This window comes from Procambarus clarkii, unplaced genomic scaffold, assembly GCF_040958095.1.
Source record: "Procambarus clarkii isolate CNS0578487 unplaced genomic scaffold, FALCON_Pclarkii_2.0 HiC_scaffold_116, whole genome shotgun sequence".
NCBI lineage: Eukaryota > Metazoa > Arthropoda > Malacostraca > Decapoda > Cambaridae > Procambarus > Procambarus clarkii.
Window position 1 is genome coordinate 359365 of NW_027189149.1, and position 14954 is coordinate 374318.

The following is a 14954-nucleotide window of genomic DNA, read 5'->3' on the forward strand; positions in this document are numbered from 1 at the left end:
CATTTTATCCTTCTCAGAGCTGTTTTGATAGTATCCAAATGATGGTAAATGAAAAGGGAGGACACGAATATCTACCCAGAATTCAGGACTGGCAATCGATATGCATGTTTGAGTGCGAATCTTTTTCTCTCTCAACTTAGGTATACGTTTATGTCGTACCTAAAAGCGAGAACCACACTATTGGGACAAGTATGCAAGGCCCAATTTTCCTAACAAGCACAGTTAATTTTGTTATTTTCGAACATTTCTTTCCAAATTGGTTTATCCAATTAACAGTATTATATTAAGATCATGAATTGCTGGGTTAGGTTAGGTTAGGTTAGGTTAGGTTAGCTTAGCTTAGGTTAGGTTAGGTTAGGTTAGGTTAGGTTAGCTTAGCTTAGCTTGGGTTAGCTTAGGTTAGGTTAGGTTAGCTTAGCTTGGGTTAGCATAGGTTAGGTTAGGTTTGATTACATTTCTATGTTAGATTTAACTCAAATTCAAAACAATTGCAGTCATTCGGCTTGTTAGTCAACTTGCCTCTAATAGGGGCAATTTGTCTAACAAGACTATTTAGTTTTGTGTGCATATATATATATATATATATATATATATATATATATATATATATATATATATATATATATATATATATATATATATATATATATTATAGCTTCAAGACTCCGAACCAATATAGAAGCATCAAGAGGAAGTGCTTGTGTTATGGGCCAATAGGCCTTCTGCAGTTACTTCCATTCTTATGTTTTTATTCCCATTGGTTCGTGTTTTATCTTGTGTAAATGTCAATCACCTCACCAAAAACTTTGGTACCATATCACCTCACCCATGTATGTGTGTATATATATATATATATATATATATATATATATATATATATATATATATATATATATATATATATATATATATATATATATATATATATATATATATATATATATAATATACAGAGTAAATCTACCCCAAAAGTAATGATTTATTTGTCTACAAAACTAAACTCTTTTTGGAATCATATGAGGCCCCTCCACTGAGGGGGGAGGCCTGGATGTTTATTGTCATGTGTATTCATGCTGCTTGCATGTCGTCGTTTATTTTGCCTTTGTTGTTTTCTTGACAGCTTTCTTTGCCTTGGGTGGTTTGGGAGATTTTGAAGCTCTCTTTATTTTGGGCTTTTTGTTCCCAACAACAAGCTGCTGCTGCTGCTGCTTCTTTTTCAAGGCTGTAGGTGGTTTGTTGCTTGTGGCGGCTTTCTTGGGAGTTACCACGGCCTTCTTTGCTGCTGTAGATGGTTTCTTGGTTGTGGTGGCTTTCTTGGGAGTTAGAACGGCCCTCTTCTCTGCTACGGCCAGCTTGAATGATCCACTAGCTCCACTTCCCTTGGTCTGAACAAGAATGCCGTCAGCCACTGCTTTCTTGAGAAATCTTCGGATGTAAATGGCGATCTTGGCAGCCTCGACTTTGTTGTTGGCAACAACGTACTTCTTGATTGCTTGTAGAGACGAGCCCTTACGGTCTTTGAGTGCTGCGACCGCGGCTAGAACCATTTGACTAGTTTTCGGGTGAGCAACCTGGACGCGAGGTTTCCTGGTGGTGGCCACCACAGCAGCAGCAGCCGCAGCCTTCTTGGTAGGCTTTGCTTCTACCATGATGATGATGAGATAACCAAGGTGATGAGAGACGCTCAGACAGTCACGGGGGAATGATGCTGCCGCCGCTTGAGCCGAACCTATTTATGTGCCGGCACGGTACAGAAGCTGCAACCTGGCAACTCGTCCACCAATCACGACGGTTGGTTTTACGGCTCCGAAACCTGGATCCCATATCTTCTCTAAAATAGAAGCATTTGTTCATGTTCTTTGTAAAAGTATCATAAAGCAGGACAGATGAGACAAATATCATAAAAACTGAAGAGCAGATGAGCACACACATGTATGTATTACAAAAGAAAATCCACAAATTCATTAGAAATTGGCAGGGTAGGCTGAGGAAGTAGGTAGATGTAAAATGTCTGTAAATGGCGAAAGAACATAAACCCAAGACTGAATAAACGATGTTAAATATCCATGCCAAGGAGACAAAAATATGTTAGGATACAATTACCATTAAGACACCACAAGAAGGTCCGTATCCTGCCGTGATGACTAAAAAGAGTTGGTTATTAGCCACAATGTGTAGGCAGTCTCATGCCAACGGCCATACCACGTTGAGAACACCGCTTCTCGTCCGATCAGCGAAGTTAAGCAACGTTGGGTTTGGTTAGTACTTGGATGGGTGACCGCCTGGGAACACCAAATGCTGTTGGCAATAATGTTTTTTGTTTTGTTTTGTTTTGTTTCGTTTGTTTTTGTTTGAATGGCTGGCTGGCTGGCTGGCTCCACGGGAAATTCACGGAGTTGTGTGGAATAAGGCCTGGTAAAATGAATTAATATGTATGTCATGTTTAAAACAAACTCGCTTAATATAGTGTGTGAGGCTTTATACAAAAACAAACAACCAAAACAAAACATGTTGTATATATATATATATATATATATATATATATATATATATATATATATATATATATATATATATATATATATATATATATATAGCTTAATCCGGGTTTGAACTCGCAACTCCAAGAATACGCATCACTTATATACACTTTACCACTGGACCACTGCAGGACACTTGATGCTGAGGTATCAATTTAATGACGTAAATGCCATTTCCACAAATAAATGATAATTTAAAAGTATTTGTATGTACAAATCTTTTCTGTTTAAAAGGCTACAATATCAGTTACTGATATAATTTGTGTTAATGTTTCTATACCCACAGGAAGGCATGTTTTTGCTTATATGTAAGGGGTACGGAGAAGGAATCCACAGACCATCATTCCCCTTCCCCCCCCCCCCTCCCACCTACTACCACCACCACCACCACCACCACCACTACTCACCACCAATCACCACCAATCACCACCACCACCAATCACCACCAATCACCACCACCACACCTAACCGAAAACCCCCTAACACATCAACCCTCCCCCCAATCAACAGGCGAAATAATAACCCTCAAATGCCTGCCTGCCTGCCTGCCAGCCAGCCAATACTAACGGTCTTCTCAGAAAGAAAATCTCTTTGTATCTGTATTACTTGATGAAATGTATGATTCTAATAATGAAAATAAATTGTTATGTCGGTTGTATGAGCATAATGACCAATATGCACGTGATATGAATGAATTAAATAGTGTAGTTTTAAGTAATTAGGTTGTAGACACATTAAGCGGATATGATATTTGACGCGTCCAGAACTGGTGATTTTTGGTTTAGTTTTAAATGCACCACCACCACCACCACCACCATTGCTTCCCCAGAGCCTAATTAAGGACCGGTAAAAGGAGTCAATATGTATGTCATCTATAAAACCAAAGAATGAATAAAAACACACACACACACACCTACATAATAGTACTAGGAAGATTGTATGGCATAAAAAAAAAAAAAAGTACTCCCATTGGGTCGTTTGAACTCGCGACTTCCAAAACACCAGCCACACACCTTACCACCCAGCCACCATAGAGTTGGTATAATTGTGCAACTTTAGTTATAAAACTAAAGTTCTTATTGTCTCAAATCTTATTGTCTGTTCTATGAAAAGGCATGATGTAAATTATGTATTTTTTGAATGATTGAATTGTAGGCACATTAAGCGGATTCGATATTTGATATATCCAGAAAAGGTGATTTCTGTTCAGTTTTAAAATGCATCACCGTTAACGCTAAAGGACTGGTAAAACGACTCGATGTTTGTCATTTTTAAAATAAACACTAAAACTAGGCCCTTAACATATATAATGTTTGAATATAAATTGAATGCATATAAATACAAAGTGGGAGTGGCTGGCTGGCTGGCTGCTGCCTGCCTGGCTGGCTGGCTGGCTGGCTGGCTGGTTGGCTGACTGGCTGGCTGCCTGGCTGCCTGCCTGCCTGCCTGCCTGCCTGCCTGCCTGCCTGCCTGCCTGGCTGGCTGGCTGGCTGGCTGGCTGGCTGGCTGGCTGGCTGGCTGGCTGGCTGCCCGCCCGCCGCCCGCCCGCCCGCCCGCCCGCCCGCCTGCTTGCCTTGCCTTGCCTTGCCTTGCCTTGCCTTGCCTTGGCTGTCCTGTCCTGTTATTGCCTTGCCTTGCCTTGCCTTGCCTTGCCTTGCCCTGCCCTGCCTTGGCTGCAGCTGGCTGGCTGGCCGTAAATCAACTCTTAACACACACCACACACACCACACCATCACTCATCACCCATCACCCACCACCGGCCCCAGTCTCCCAGCCTCTCTTATATACCCGAGCAGGCCCTTTAAATTATTTGAATTGTTGCACTTCGGCCAATGGCACGATCGCTGCTGCTCAAACATATTCTGGTTCACAAGTATTATATATATATTATATTATATTATATATATATATATATATATATATATATATATATATATATATATATATATATATATATATATATATATATATATATATATATATATATATTTATTCATGAAACACATTAAAACCTTGATCATTTATTCATTCGTTACGTCTAGTGAAGAATTGCTTTTGTTCATTTGTATGATTAAAAATTGATAGAATATGAATTCCTCGCTTAAAGTAAAATATAAAATATATATTGGATTTATATGATTGGTTAATATTCCAAGTGATGCTGAATATCCCCTATAATTTTGTTTGTTTGTTTGTTTGTTATGTACACATTCCAAATGAAATCAATATAAATGTTATTATTAATGTTTGAAAGTTGATTGTCTACTTGAATCTCTCTATTAAAGTGTGTGTGGCTCCGGATGGAGCCTGGTTATGGTATTTGTCGTGGTGGGTGGCAGAAGTGCTTACTTCTTCTCTGTCTTCTTTGGCAAAAGAACTGCCTGAATGTTTGGAAGAACACCTCCCTGTGCAATGGTTACGCCAGACAGAAGTTTGTTGAGTTCTTCGTCGTTGCGGATGGCCAACTGCAAGTGACGTGGGATGATACGGGTCTTCTTGTTGTCACGTGCGGCGTTACCGGCGAGCTCCAGAACTTCGGCAGCGAGGTATTCCATGACGGCTGCCAGGTAGACAGGAGCGCCAGCACCGACGCGTTCGGCGTAGTTGCCCTTACGCAGCAGACGGTGAATTCTGCCCACGGGGAACTGAAGTCCGGCCCTGCTGGAGCGAGACTTTGACTTGCCCTTCACTTTGCCTCCCTTGCCGCGTCCTGACATTGCTGCTGCTGTTGTGGGTTTGTGGTGGTTTTATGCCGCCCCGCAGATCGAGCTTCGTGTTATATACCCCGCTCAGGATCAAGGGAGCCCGCCACTGACCAATCAGCGCGCTCCGCCACGCGACCCGCTCTGAGCTGAGTCGCGAGCGGGATATAAAAGGAAAGCTCGCCTCGCGCAAAAGTTCATTATTGTATCGCAACGCCAGCCAGCACGAGCATCATCATGCCACCCAAGGCATCTGGAAAGGCTGCCAAGAAGGCCGGAAAGGCCCAGAAGGCCATTGCCAAGGGCGATAAGAAAAAGAAGCGCAGGAGGAAGGAGAGCTACAGCATCTACATCTACAAAGTGCTGAAGCAGGTCCACCCCGACACTGGTATCTCTTCCAAAGCCATGTCGATCATGAACTCGTTCGTGAACGACATCTTCGAGCGCATCGCCGCCGAGGCTTCTCGCCTGGCCCACTACAACAAGCGTTCCACCATTACCAGTCGGGAGATCCAGACGGCTGTAAGGCTCCTGTTGCCCGGAGAACTGGCCAAGCACGCCGTCTCTGAGGGCACTAAGGCCGTCACCAAGTACACCTCCTCCAAGTAAACGGCTTACTTACTGCCCTGTGGTGGTGGCTTGGCCTCAAACCAACAAACTCGGCTCCATTGGAGCCACACTTTAATTTCTAAAGAGATTGTGAGTGTTAGACACCAATACTATTATAACAAAAACCTCTGTCACTGAAAGCAAATAGCTATAAAATGAGAATATTTATGAAACTGTCTGTGTGTGTTTCTCTCTCTCAGTGTCTGTCTGTCTGTCTGTCTGTCTGTCTGTCTGTCTGCCTGCCTGCCTGCTGTCTGTCTGTCTGTCTGTCTGTCTGTCTGTCTGTCTGTCTGTCTGTCTGTCTGTCTTGTCTGTCTTGTCTGTCTGTCTGTGTGTCTCTCTCTCTCTCTCTCTCTCTCTCTCTCTCTCTCTCTCTCTCTCTCTCTCTCTCTCTCTCTCTCTCTCTCTCTCTCTCTCTCAACACATATAAGCACTCGGTATCTTTTTTCTAGAGATTAGAGATTCATTGTTATGTTCCACATTAGGATTACTATGCAGGCCACCCTCTTAGGTTTGAAAATGTCAAGAAAACGGTTAATTTAAAATGTCATCTCCTAACTTAACAGATTAAGCCAGAGGACCGAAAACAGAATAAAACAGGACTGGACAGTATATGTCACTTATACAAGCTGCTTTTATTTCTAGTACAGTATGACAATTTTTATTTTGGGGGGGGGGGTGATCCTTGACAGTGCATAAGAGTGAAAAGCGACGGCGTTTTGTTTGTAAGAGAACAGGTTGTACTACAAATGACTTGATTTATTGATATCACATGTATGTATGACACCTAAATTATGCTAGGAATGTCTGAAATCTCCTTAGAAGGATATTTTGGCCCTGAGAAGGGCCGAGTTTGGTGTATACTAGGGTGGTCGATTTAGCTTATGCACGCTCTCCACGGATACGGCGAGCAAGCTGAATGTCCTTTGGCATGATGGTGACACGCTTGGCGTGGATGGCACAGAGGTTAGTGTCCTCGAAGAGACCGACCAGGTAAGCCTCGGATGCCTCCTGTAAAGCCATGACGGCAGACGACTGGAAGCGAAGATCGGTCTTGAAGTCCTGGGCAATCTCGCGCACCAGACGCTGGAAGGGAAGTTTCCTGATGAGCAACTCGGTGCTCTTCTGGTAACGACGGATCTCACGCAGGGCGACCGTTCCGGGCCTGTAACGGTGAGGCTTCTTCACACCCCCTGTGGCAGGAGCAGACTTGCGTGCTGCCTTGGTGGCCAGCTGCTTACGAGGAGCCTTGCCTCCCGTGGACTTGCGAGCAGTCTGCTTGGTGCGAGCCATGGTGAACAACTGTGGTTTGTGATGGCCGGCGCCGAAAAATTTTTGCTTATATACGCCGTCTCGAGGCGCTTGCTCGAGCGCCATTGGCTGCTCGACTCGCCTACGTCACCCCGTTGCCCCTCCCCTCCTTCCTCTGGCTGCAGCCAACAGGCGGCTCACCTCAATCACTATTATCGCTGATTTTGCTCTATTTTTTGGATTTGTGCAAAAGTCATTTCACAGGGACGTGAAACAGACGAGTAGGCAACTGCAGTTTTGAAAGCGTTGTGAGAAAGCCGTGTCTACTCGACCACAAGCGTAAAGTAAGGGCAGGCAGGAGTTGCAATGCTACTAGTACGTCCGCTTGATGGGATATAGTCGGGAAATCGTGCGGGCATTCGTCAATTCGATTCACACAACTTCAACACCATGACTGGACGCGGCAAGGGAGGCAAGGGACTCGGAAAGGGTGGCGCCAAGCGTCATCGTAAGGTGCTACGTGACAACATCCAGGGCATCACCAAGCCCGCTATTCGTCGCTTAGCTCGTCGTGGCGGCGTGAAGCGTATTTCGGGTCTCATCTACGAAGAGACCCGTGGCGTCCTGAAGGTGTTCCTCGAGAACGTCATCCGTGATGCTGTAACCTACACGGAACACGCCAAGAGGAAGACCGTCACTGCCATGGACGTGGTGTACGCTCTGAAGCGCCAGGGTCGTACCCTCTACGGATTCGGCGGATAAGAGCTTGGCTAATCCATCGATTCCACCCACCACCACCTCAAAACGGGACCTAATTAGGTCCCTATACTTTTTTACTGAAGGGCTTAATAGACGATAACATAAATTGTTTTGATATCAGCTAGCACATTGGGTCTTATGAAATCTATTTTTTATCCTCGCATGCTTAAAGGGACTCTGATTGGGGAGGGAGGGGGGGGGGAAGGTTTGTTACGTTATATACTAGCAGAGCAGGATCATTGGTGGGGGGGGGGGGGTGAGGGGGAGAGAGAGAGAGAGAGAGATCTTTCCCAACTCTTCCTTTTTACATGAGTGAGCTACCCGTTTTATTCATTTTATCCTTCTCAGAGCTGTTTTGATAGTATCCAAATGATGGTAAATGAAAAGGGAGGACACGAATATCTACCCAGAATTCAGGACTGGCAATCGATATGCATGTTTGAGTGCGAATCTTTTTCTCTCTCAACTTAGGTATACGTTTATGTCGTACCTAAAAGCGAGAACCACACTATTGGGACAAGTATGCAAGGCCCAATTTTCCTAACAAGCACAGTTAATTTTGTTATTTTCGAACATTTCTTTCCAAATTGGTTTATCCAATTAACAGTATTATATTAAGATCATGAATTGCTGGGTTAGGTTAGGTTAGGTTAGGTTAGGTTAGGTTAGGTTAGCTTAGCTTAGGTTAGGTTAGGTTAGGTTAGGTTAGCTTAGCTTAGCTTGGGTTAGCTTAGGTTAGGTTAGGTTAGCTTAGCTTGGGTTAGCATAGGTTAGGTTAGGTTTGATTACATTTCTATGTTAGATTTAACTCAAATTCAAAACAATTGCAGTCATTCGGCTTGTTAGTCAACTTGCCTCTAATAGGGGCAATTTGTCTAACAAGACTATTTAGTTTTGTGTGCATATATATATATATATATATATATATATATATATATATATATATATATATATATATATATATATATATATATATATATATATTATAGCTTCAAGACTCCGAACCAATATAGAAGCATCAAGAGGAAGTGCTTGTGTTATGGGCCAATAGGCCTTCTGCAGTTACTTCCATTCTTATGTTTTTATTCCCATTGGTTCGTGTTTTATCTTGTGTAAATGTCAATCACCTCACCAAAAACTTTGGTACCATATCACCTCACCCATGTATGTGTGTATATATATATATATATATATATATATATATATATATATATATATATATATATATATATATATATATATATATATATATATATATATATATATATATATATATATAATATACAGAGTAAATCTACCCCAAAAGTAATGATTTATTTGTCTACAAAACTAAACTCTTTTTGGAATCATATGAGGCCCCTCCACTGAGGGGGGAGGCCTGGATGTTTATTGTCATGTGTATTCATGCTGCTTGCATGTCGTCGTTTATTTTGCCTTTGTTGTTTTCTTGACAGCTTTCTTTGCCTTGGGTGGTTTGGGAGATTTTGAAGCTCTCTTTATTTTGGGCTTTTTGTTCCCAACAACAAGCTGCTGCTGCTGCTGCTTCTTTTTCAAGGCTGTAGGTGGTTTGTTGCTTGTGGCGGCTTTCTTGGGAGTTACCACGGCCTTCTTTGCTGCTGTAGATGGTTTCTTGGTTGTGGTGGCTTTCTTGGGAGTTAGAACGGCCCTCTTCTCTGCTACGGCCAGCTTGAATGATCCACTAGCTCCACTTCCCTTGGTCTGAACAAGAATGCCGTCAGCCACTGCTTTCTTGAGAAATCTTCGGATGTAAATGGCGATCTTGGCAGCCTCGACTTTGTTGTTGGCAACAACGTACTTCTTGATTGCTTGTAGAGACGAGCCCTTACGGTCTTTGAGTGCTGCGACCGCGGCTAGAACCATTTGACTAGTTTTCGGGTGAGCAACCTGGACGCGAGGTTTCCTGGTGGTGGCCACCACAGCAGCAGCAGCCGCAGCCTTCTTGGTAGGCTTTGCTTCTACCATGATGATGATGAGATAACCAAGGTGATGAGAGACGCTCAGACAGTCACGGGGGAATGATGCTGCCGCCGCTTGAGCCGAACCTATTTATGTGCCGGCACGGTACAGAAGCTGCAACCTGGCAACTCGTCCACCAATCACGACGGTTGGTTTTACGGCTCCGAAACCTGGATCCCATATCTTCTCTAAAATAGAAGCATTTGTTCATGTTCTTTGTAAAAGTATCATAAAGCAGGACAGATGAGACAAATATCATAAAAACTGAAGAGCAGATGAGCACACACATGTATGTATTACAAAAGAAAATCCACAAATTCATTAGAAATTGGCAGGGTAGGCTGAGGAAGTAGGTAGATGTAAAATGTCTGTAAATGGCGAAAGAACATAAACCCAAGACTGAATAAACGATGTTAAATATCCATGCCAAGGAGACAAAAATATGTTAGGATACAATTACCATTAAGACACCACAAGAAGGTCCGTATCCTGCCGTGATGACTAAAAAGAGTTGGTTATTAGCCACAATGTGTAGGCAGTCTCATGCCAACGGCCATACCACGTTGAGAACACCGCTTCTCGTCCGATCAGCGAAGTTAAGCAACGTTGGGTTTGGTTAGTACTTGGATGGGTGACCGCCTGGGAACACCAAATGCTGTTGGCAATAATGTTTTTTTTTGTTTTGTTTTGTTTCGTTTGTTTTTGTTTGAATGGCTGGCTGGCTGGCTGGCTCCACGGGAAATTCACGGAGTTGTGTGGAATAAGGCCTGGTAAAATGAATTAATATGTATGTCATGTTTAAAACAAACTCGCTTAATATAGTGTGTGAGGCTTTATACAAAAACAAACAACCAAAACAAAACATGTTGTATATATATATATATATATATATATATATATATATATATATATATATATATATATATATATATATAGCTTAATCCGGGTTTGAACTCGCAACTCCAAGAATACGCATCACTTATATACACTTTACCACTGGACCACTGCAGGACACTTGATGCTGAGGTATCAATTTAATGACGTAAATGCCATTTCCACAAATAAATGATAATTTAAAAGTATTTGTATGTACAAATCTTTTCTGTTTAAAAGGCTACAATATCAGTTACTGATATAATTTGTGTTAATGTTTCTATACCCACAGGAAGGCATGTTTTTGCTTATATGTAAGGGGTACGGAGAAGGAATCCACAGACCATCATTCCCCTTCCCCCCCCCCCCTCCCACCTACTACCACCACCACCACCACCACCACCACTACTCACCACCAATCACCACCAATCACCACACCACCAATCACCACCAATCACCACCACCACACCTAACCGAAAACCCCCTAACACATCAACCCTCCCCCCAATCAACAGGCGAAATAATAACCCTCAAATGCCTGCCTGCCTGCCTGCCAGCCAGCCAATACTAACGGTCTTCTCAGAAAGAAAATCTCTTTGTATCTGTATTACTTGATGAAATGTATGATTCTAATAATGAAAATAAATTGTTATGTCGGTTGTATGAGCATAATGACCAATATGCACGTGATATGAATGAATTAAATAGTGTAGTTTTAAGTAATTAGGTTGTAGACACATTAAGCGGATATGATATTTGACGCGTCCAGAACTGGTGATTTTTGGTTTAGTTTTAAATGCACCACCACCACCACCACCACCATTGCTTCCCCAGAGCCTAATTAAGGACCGGTAAAAGGAGTCAATATGTATGTCATCTATAAAACCAAAGAATGAATAAAAACACACACACACACACCTACATAATAGTACTAGGAAGATTGTATGGCATAAAAAAAAAAAAAAGTACTCCCATTGGGTCGTTTGAACTCGCGACTTCCAAAACACCAGCCACACACCTTACCACCCAGCCACCATAGAGTTGGTATAATTGTGCAACTTTAGTTATAAAACTAAAGTTCTTATTGTCTCAAATCTTATTGTCTGTTCTATGAAAAGGCATGATGTAAATTATGTATTTTTTGAATGATTGAATTGTAGGCACATTAAGCGGATTCGATATTTGATATATCCAGAAAAGGTGATTTCTGTTCAGTTTTAAAATGCATCACCGTTAACGCTAAAGGACTGGTAAAACGACTCGATGTTTGTCATTTTTAAAATAAACACTAAAACTAGGCCCTTAACATATATAATGTTTGAATATAAATTGAATGCATATAAATACAAAGTGGGAGTGGCTGGCTGGCTGGCTGCCTGCCTGGCTGGGCTGGCTGGCTGGCTGGCTGGTTGGCTGACTGGCTGGCTGCCTGGCTGCCTGCCTGCCTGCCTGCCTGCCTGCCTGCCTGCCTGCCTGCCTGCTGCTGGCTGCTGGCTGGCTGGCTGGCTGGCTGGCTGGCTGGCTGGCTGCCGCCCGCCCGCCCGCCCGCCCGCCCGCCCGCCCGCCTGCTTGCCTTGCCTTGCCTTGCCTTGCCTTGCCTTGCCTTGGCTGTCCTGTCCTGTTATTGCCTTGCCTTGCCTTGCCTTGCCTTGCCTTGCCCTGCCCTGCCTTGGCTGCAGCTGGCTGGCTGGCCGTAAATCAACTCTTAACAACACCACACCACACCACACCATCACTCATCACCCATCACCCACCACCGGCCCCAGTCTCCCAGCCTCTCTTATATACCCGAGCAGGCCCTTTAAATTATTTGAATTGTTGCACTTCGGCCAATGGCACGATCGCTGCTGCTCAAACATATTCTGGTTCACAAGTATTATATATATATATATATATATATATATATATATATATATATATATATATATATATATATATATATATATATATATATATATATATATATATATATATATATATATATATATATATATATATATATATTCATGAAACACATTAAAACCTTGATCATTTATTCATTCGTTACGTCTAGTGAAGAATTGCTTTTGTTCATTTGTATGATTAAAAATTGATAGAATATGAATTCCTCGCTTAAAGTAAAATATAAAATATATATTGGATTTATATGATTGGTTAATATTCCAAGTGATGCTGAATATCCCCTATAATTTTGTTTTGTTTGTTTGTTTGTTATGTACACATTCCAAATGAAATCAATATAAATGTTATTATTAATGTTTGAAAGTTGATTGTCTACTTGAATCTCTCTATTAAAGTGTGTGTGGCTCCGGATGGAGCCTGGTTATGGTATTTGTCGTGGTGGGTGGCAGAAGTGCTTACTTCTTCTCTGTCTTCTTTGGCAAAAGAACTGCCTGAATGTTTGGAAGAACACCTCCCTGTGCAATGGTTACGCCAGACAGAAGTTTGTTGAGTTCTTCGTCGTTGCGGATGGCCAACTGCAAGTGACGTGGGATGATACGGGTCTTCTTGTTGTCACGTGCGGCGTTACCGGCGAGCTCCAGAACTTCGGCAGCGAGGTATTCCATGACGGCTGCCAGGTAGACAGGAGCGCCAGCACCGACGCGTTCGGCGTAGTTGCCCTTACGCAGCAGACGGTGAATTCTGCCCACGGGGAACTGAAGTCCGGCCCTGCTGGAGCGAGACTTTGACTTGCCCTTCACTTTGCCTCCCTTGCCGCGTCCTGACATTGCTGCTGCTGTTGTGGGTTTGTGGTGGTTTTATGCCGCCCCGCAGATCGAGCTTCGTGTTATATACCCCGCTCAGGATCAAGGGAGCCCGCCACTGACCAATCAGCGCGCTCCGCCACGCGACCCGCTCTGAGCTGAGTCGCGAGCGGGATATAAAAGGAAAGCTCGCCTCGCGCAAAAGTTCATTATTGTATCGCAACGCCAGCCAGCACGAGCATCATCATGCCACCCAAGGCATCTGGAAAGGCTGCCAAGAAGGCCGGAAAGGCCCAGAAGGCCATTGCCAAGGGCGATAAGAAAAAGAAGCGCAGGAGGAAGGAGAGCTACAGCATCTACATCTACAAAGTGCTGAAGCAGGTCCACCCCGACACTGGTATCTCTTCCAAAGCCATGTCGATCATGAACTCGTTCGTGAACGACATCTTCGAGCGCATCGCCGCCGAGGCTTCTCGCCTGGCCCACTACAACAAGCGTTCCACCATTACCAGTCGGGAGATCCAGACGGCTGTAAGGCTCCTGTTGCCCGGAGAACTGGCCAAGCACGCCGTCTCTGAGGGCACTAAGGCCGTCACCAAGTACACCTCCTCCAAGTAAACGGCTTACTTACTGCCCTGTGGTGGTGGCTTGGCCTCAAACCAACAAACTCGGCTCCATTGGAGCCACACTTTAATTTCTAAAGAGATTGTGAGTGTTAGACACCAATACTATTATAACAAAAACCTCTGTCACTGAAAGCAAATAGCTATAAAATGAGAATATTTATGAAACTGTCTGTGTGTGTTTCTCTCTCTCAGTGTCTGTCTGTCTGTCTGTCTGTCTGTCTGTCTGCCTGCCTGCTGCCTGTCTGTCTGTCTGTCTGTCTGTCTGTCTGTCTGTCTGTGTCTGTCTGTCTGTCTTGTCTGTCTGTCTGTCTGTCTGTGTGTGTCTCTCTCTCTCTCTCTCTCTCTCTCTCTTCTCTCTCTCTCTCTCTCTCTCTCTCTCTCTCTCTCTCTCTCTCTCTCTCTCTCTCTCTCTCTCTCAACACATATAAGCACTCGGTATCTTTTTTCTAGAGATTAGAGATTCATTGTTATGTTCCACATTAGGATTACTATGCAGGCCACCCTCTTAGGTTTGAAAATGTCAAGAAAACGGTTAATTTAAAATGTCATCTCCTAACTTAACAGATTAAGCCAGAGGACCGAAAACAGAATAAAACAGGACTGGACAGTATATGTCACTTATACAAGCTGCTTTTATTTCTAGTACAGTATGACAATTTTATTTTGGGGGGGGGGTGATCCTTGACAGTGCATAAGAGTGAAAAGCGACGGCGTTTTGTTTGTAAGAGAACAGGTTGTACTACAAATGACTTGATTTATTGATATCACATGTATGTATGACACCTAAATTATGCTAGGAATGTCTGAAATCTCCTTAGAAGGATATTTTGGCCCTGAGAAGGGCCGAGTTTGGTGTATACTAGGGTGGTCGATTTAGCTTATGCACGCTCTCCACGGATACGCGAGCAAGCT

The 14954-nt window shown here is 43.2% G+C and overlaps 2 non-coding genes across 2 annotated transcripts; both read left to right on the plus strand.

Moving 5' to 3' along the window:
* Positions 1-2188: 2188 nt before the first annotated feature.
* Positions 2189-2307, plus strand: LOC138360752 (5S ribosomal RNA). The gene has a single exon (XR_011226618.1). It is a non-coding gene; the product is annotated as a 5S ribosomal RNA (ribosomal RNA).
* Positions 2308-10383: 8076 nt separating this feature from the next.
* LOC138360753 (5S ribosomal RNA) lies at positions 10384-10502 on the plus strand. The gene has a single exon (XR_011226619.1). It is a non-coding gene; the product is annotated as a 5S ribosomal RNA (ribosomal RNA).
* The last annotated feature ends 4452 nt before the right edge of the window (positions 10503-14954 follow it).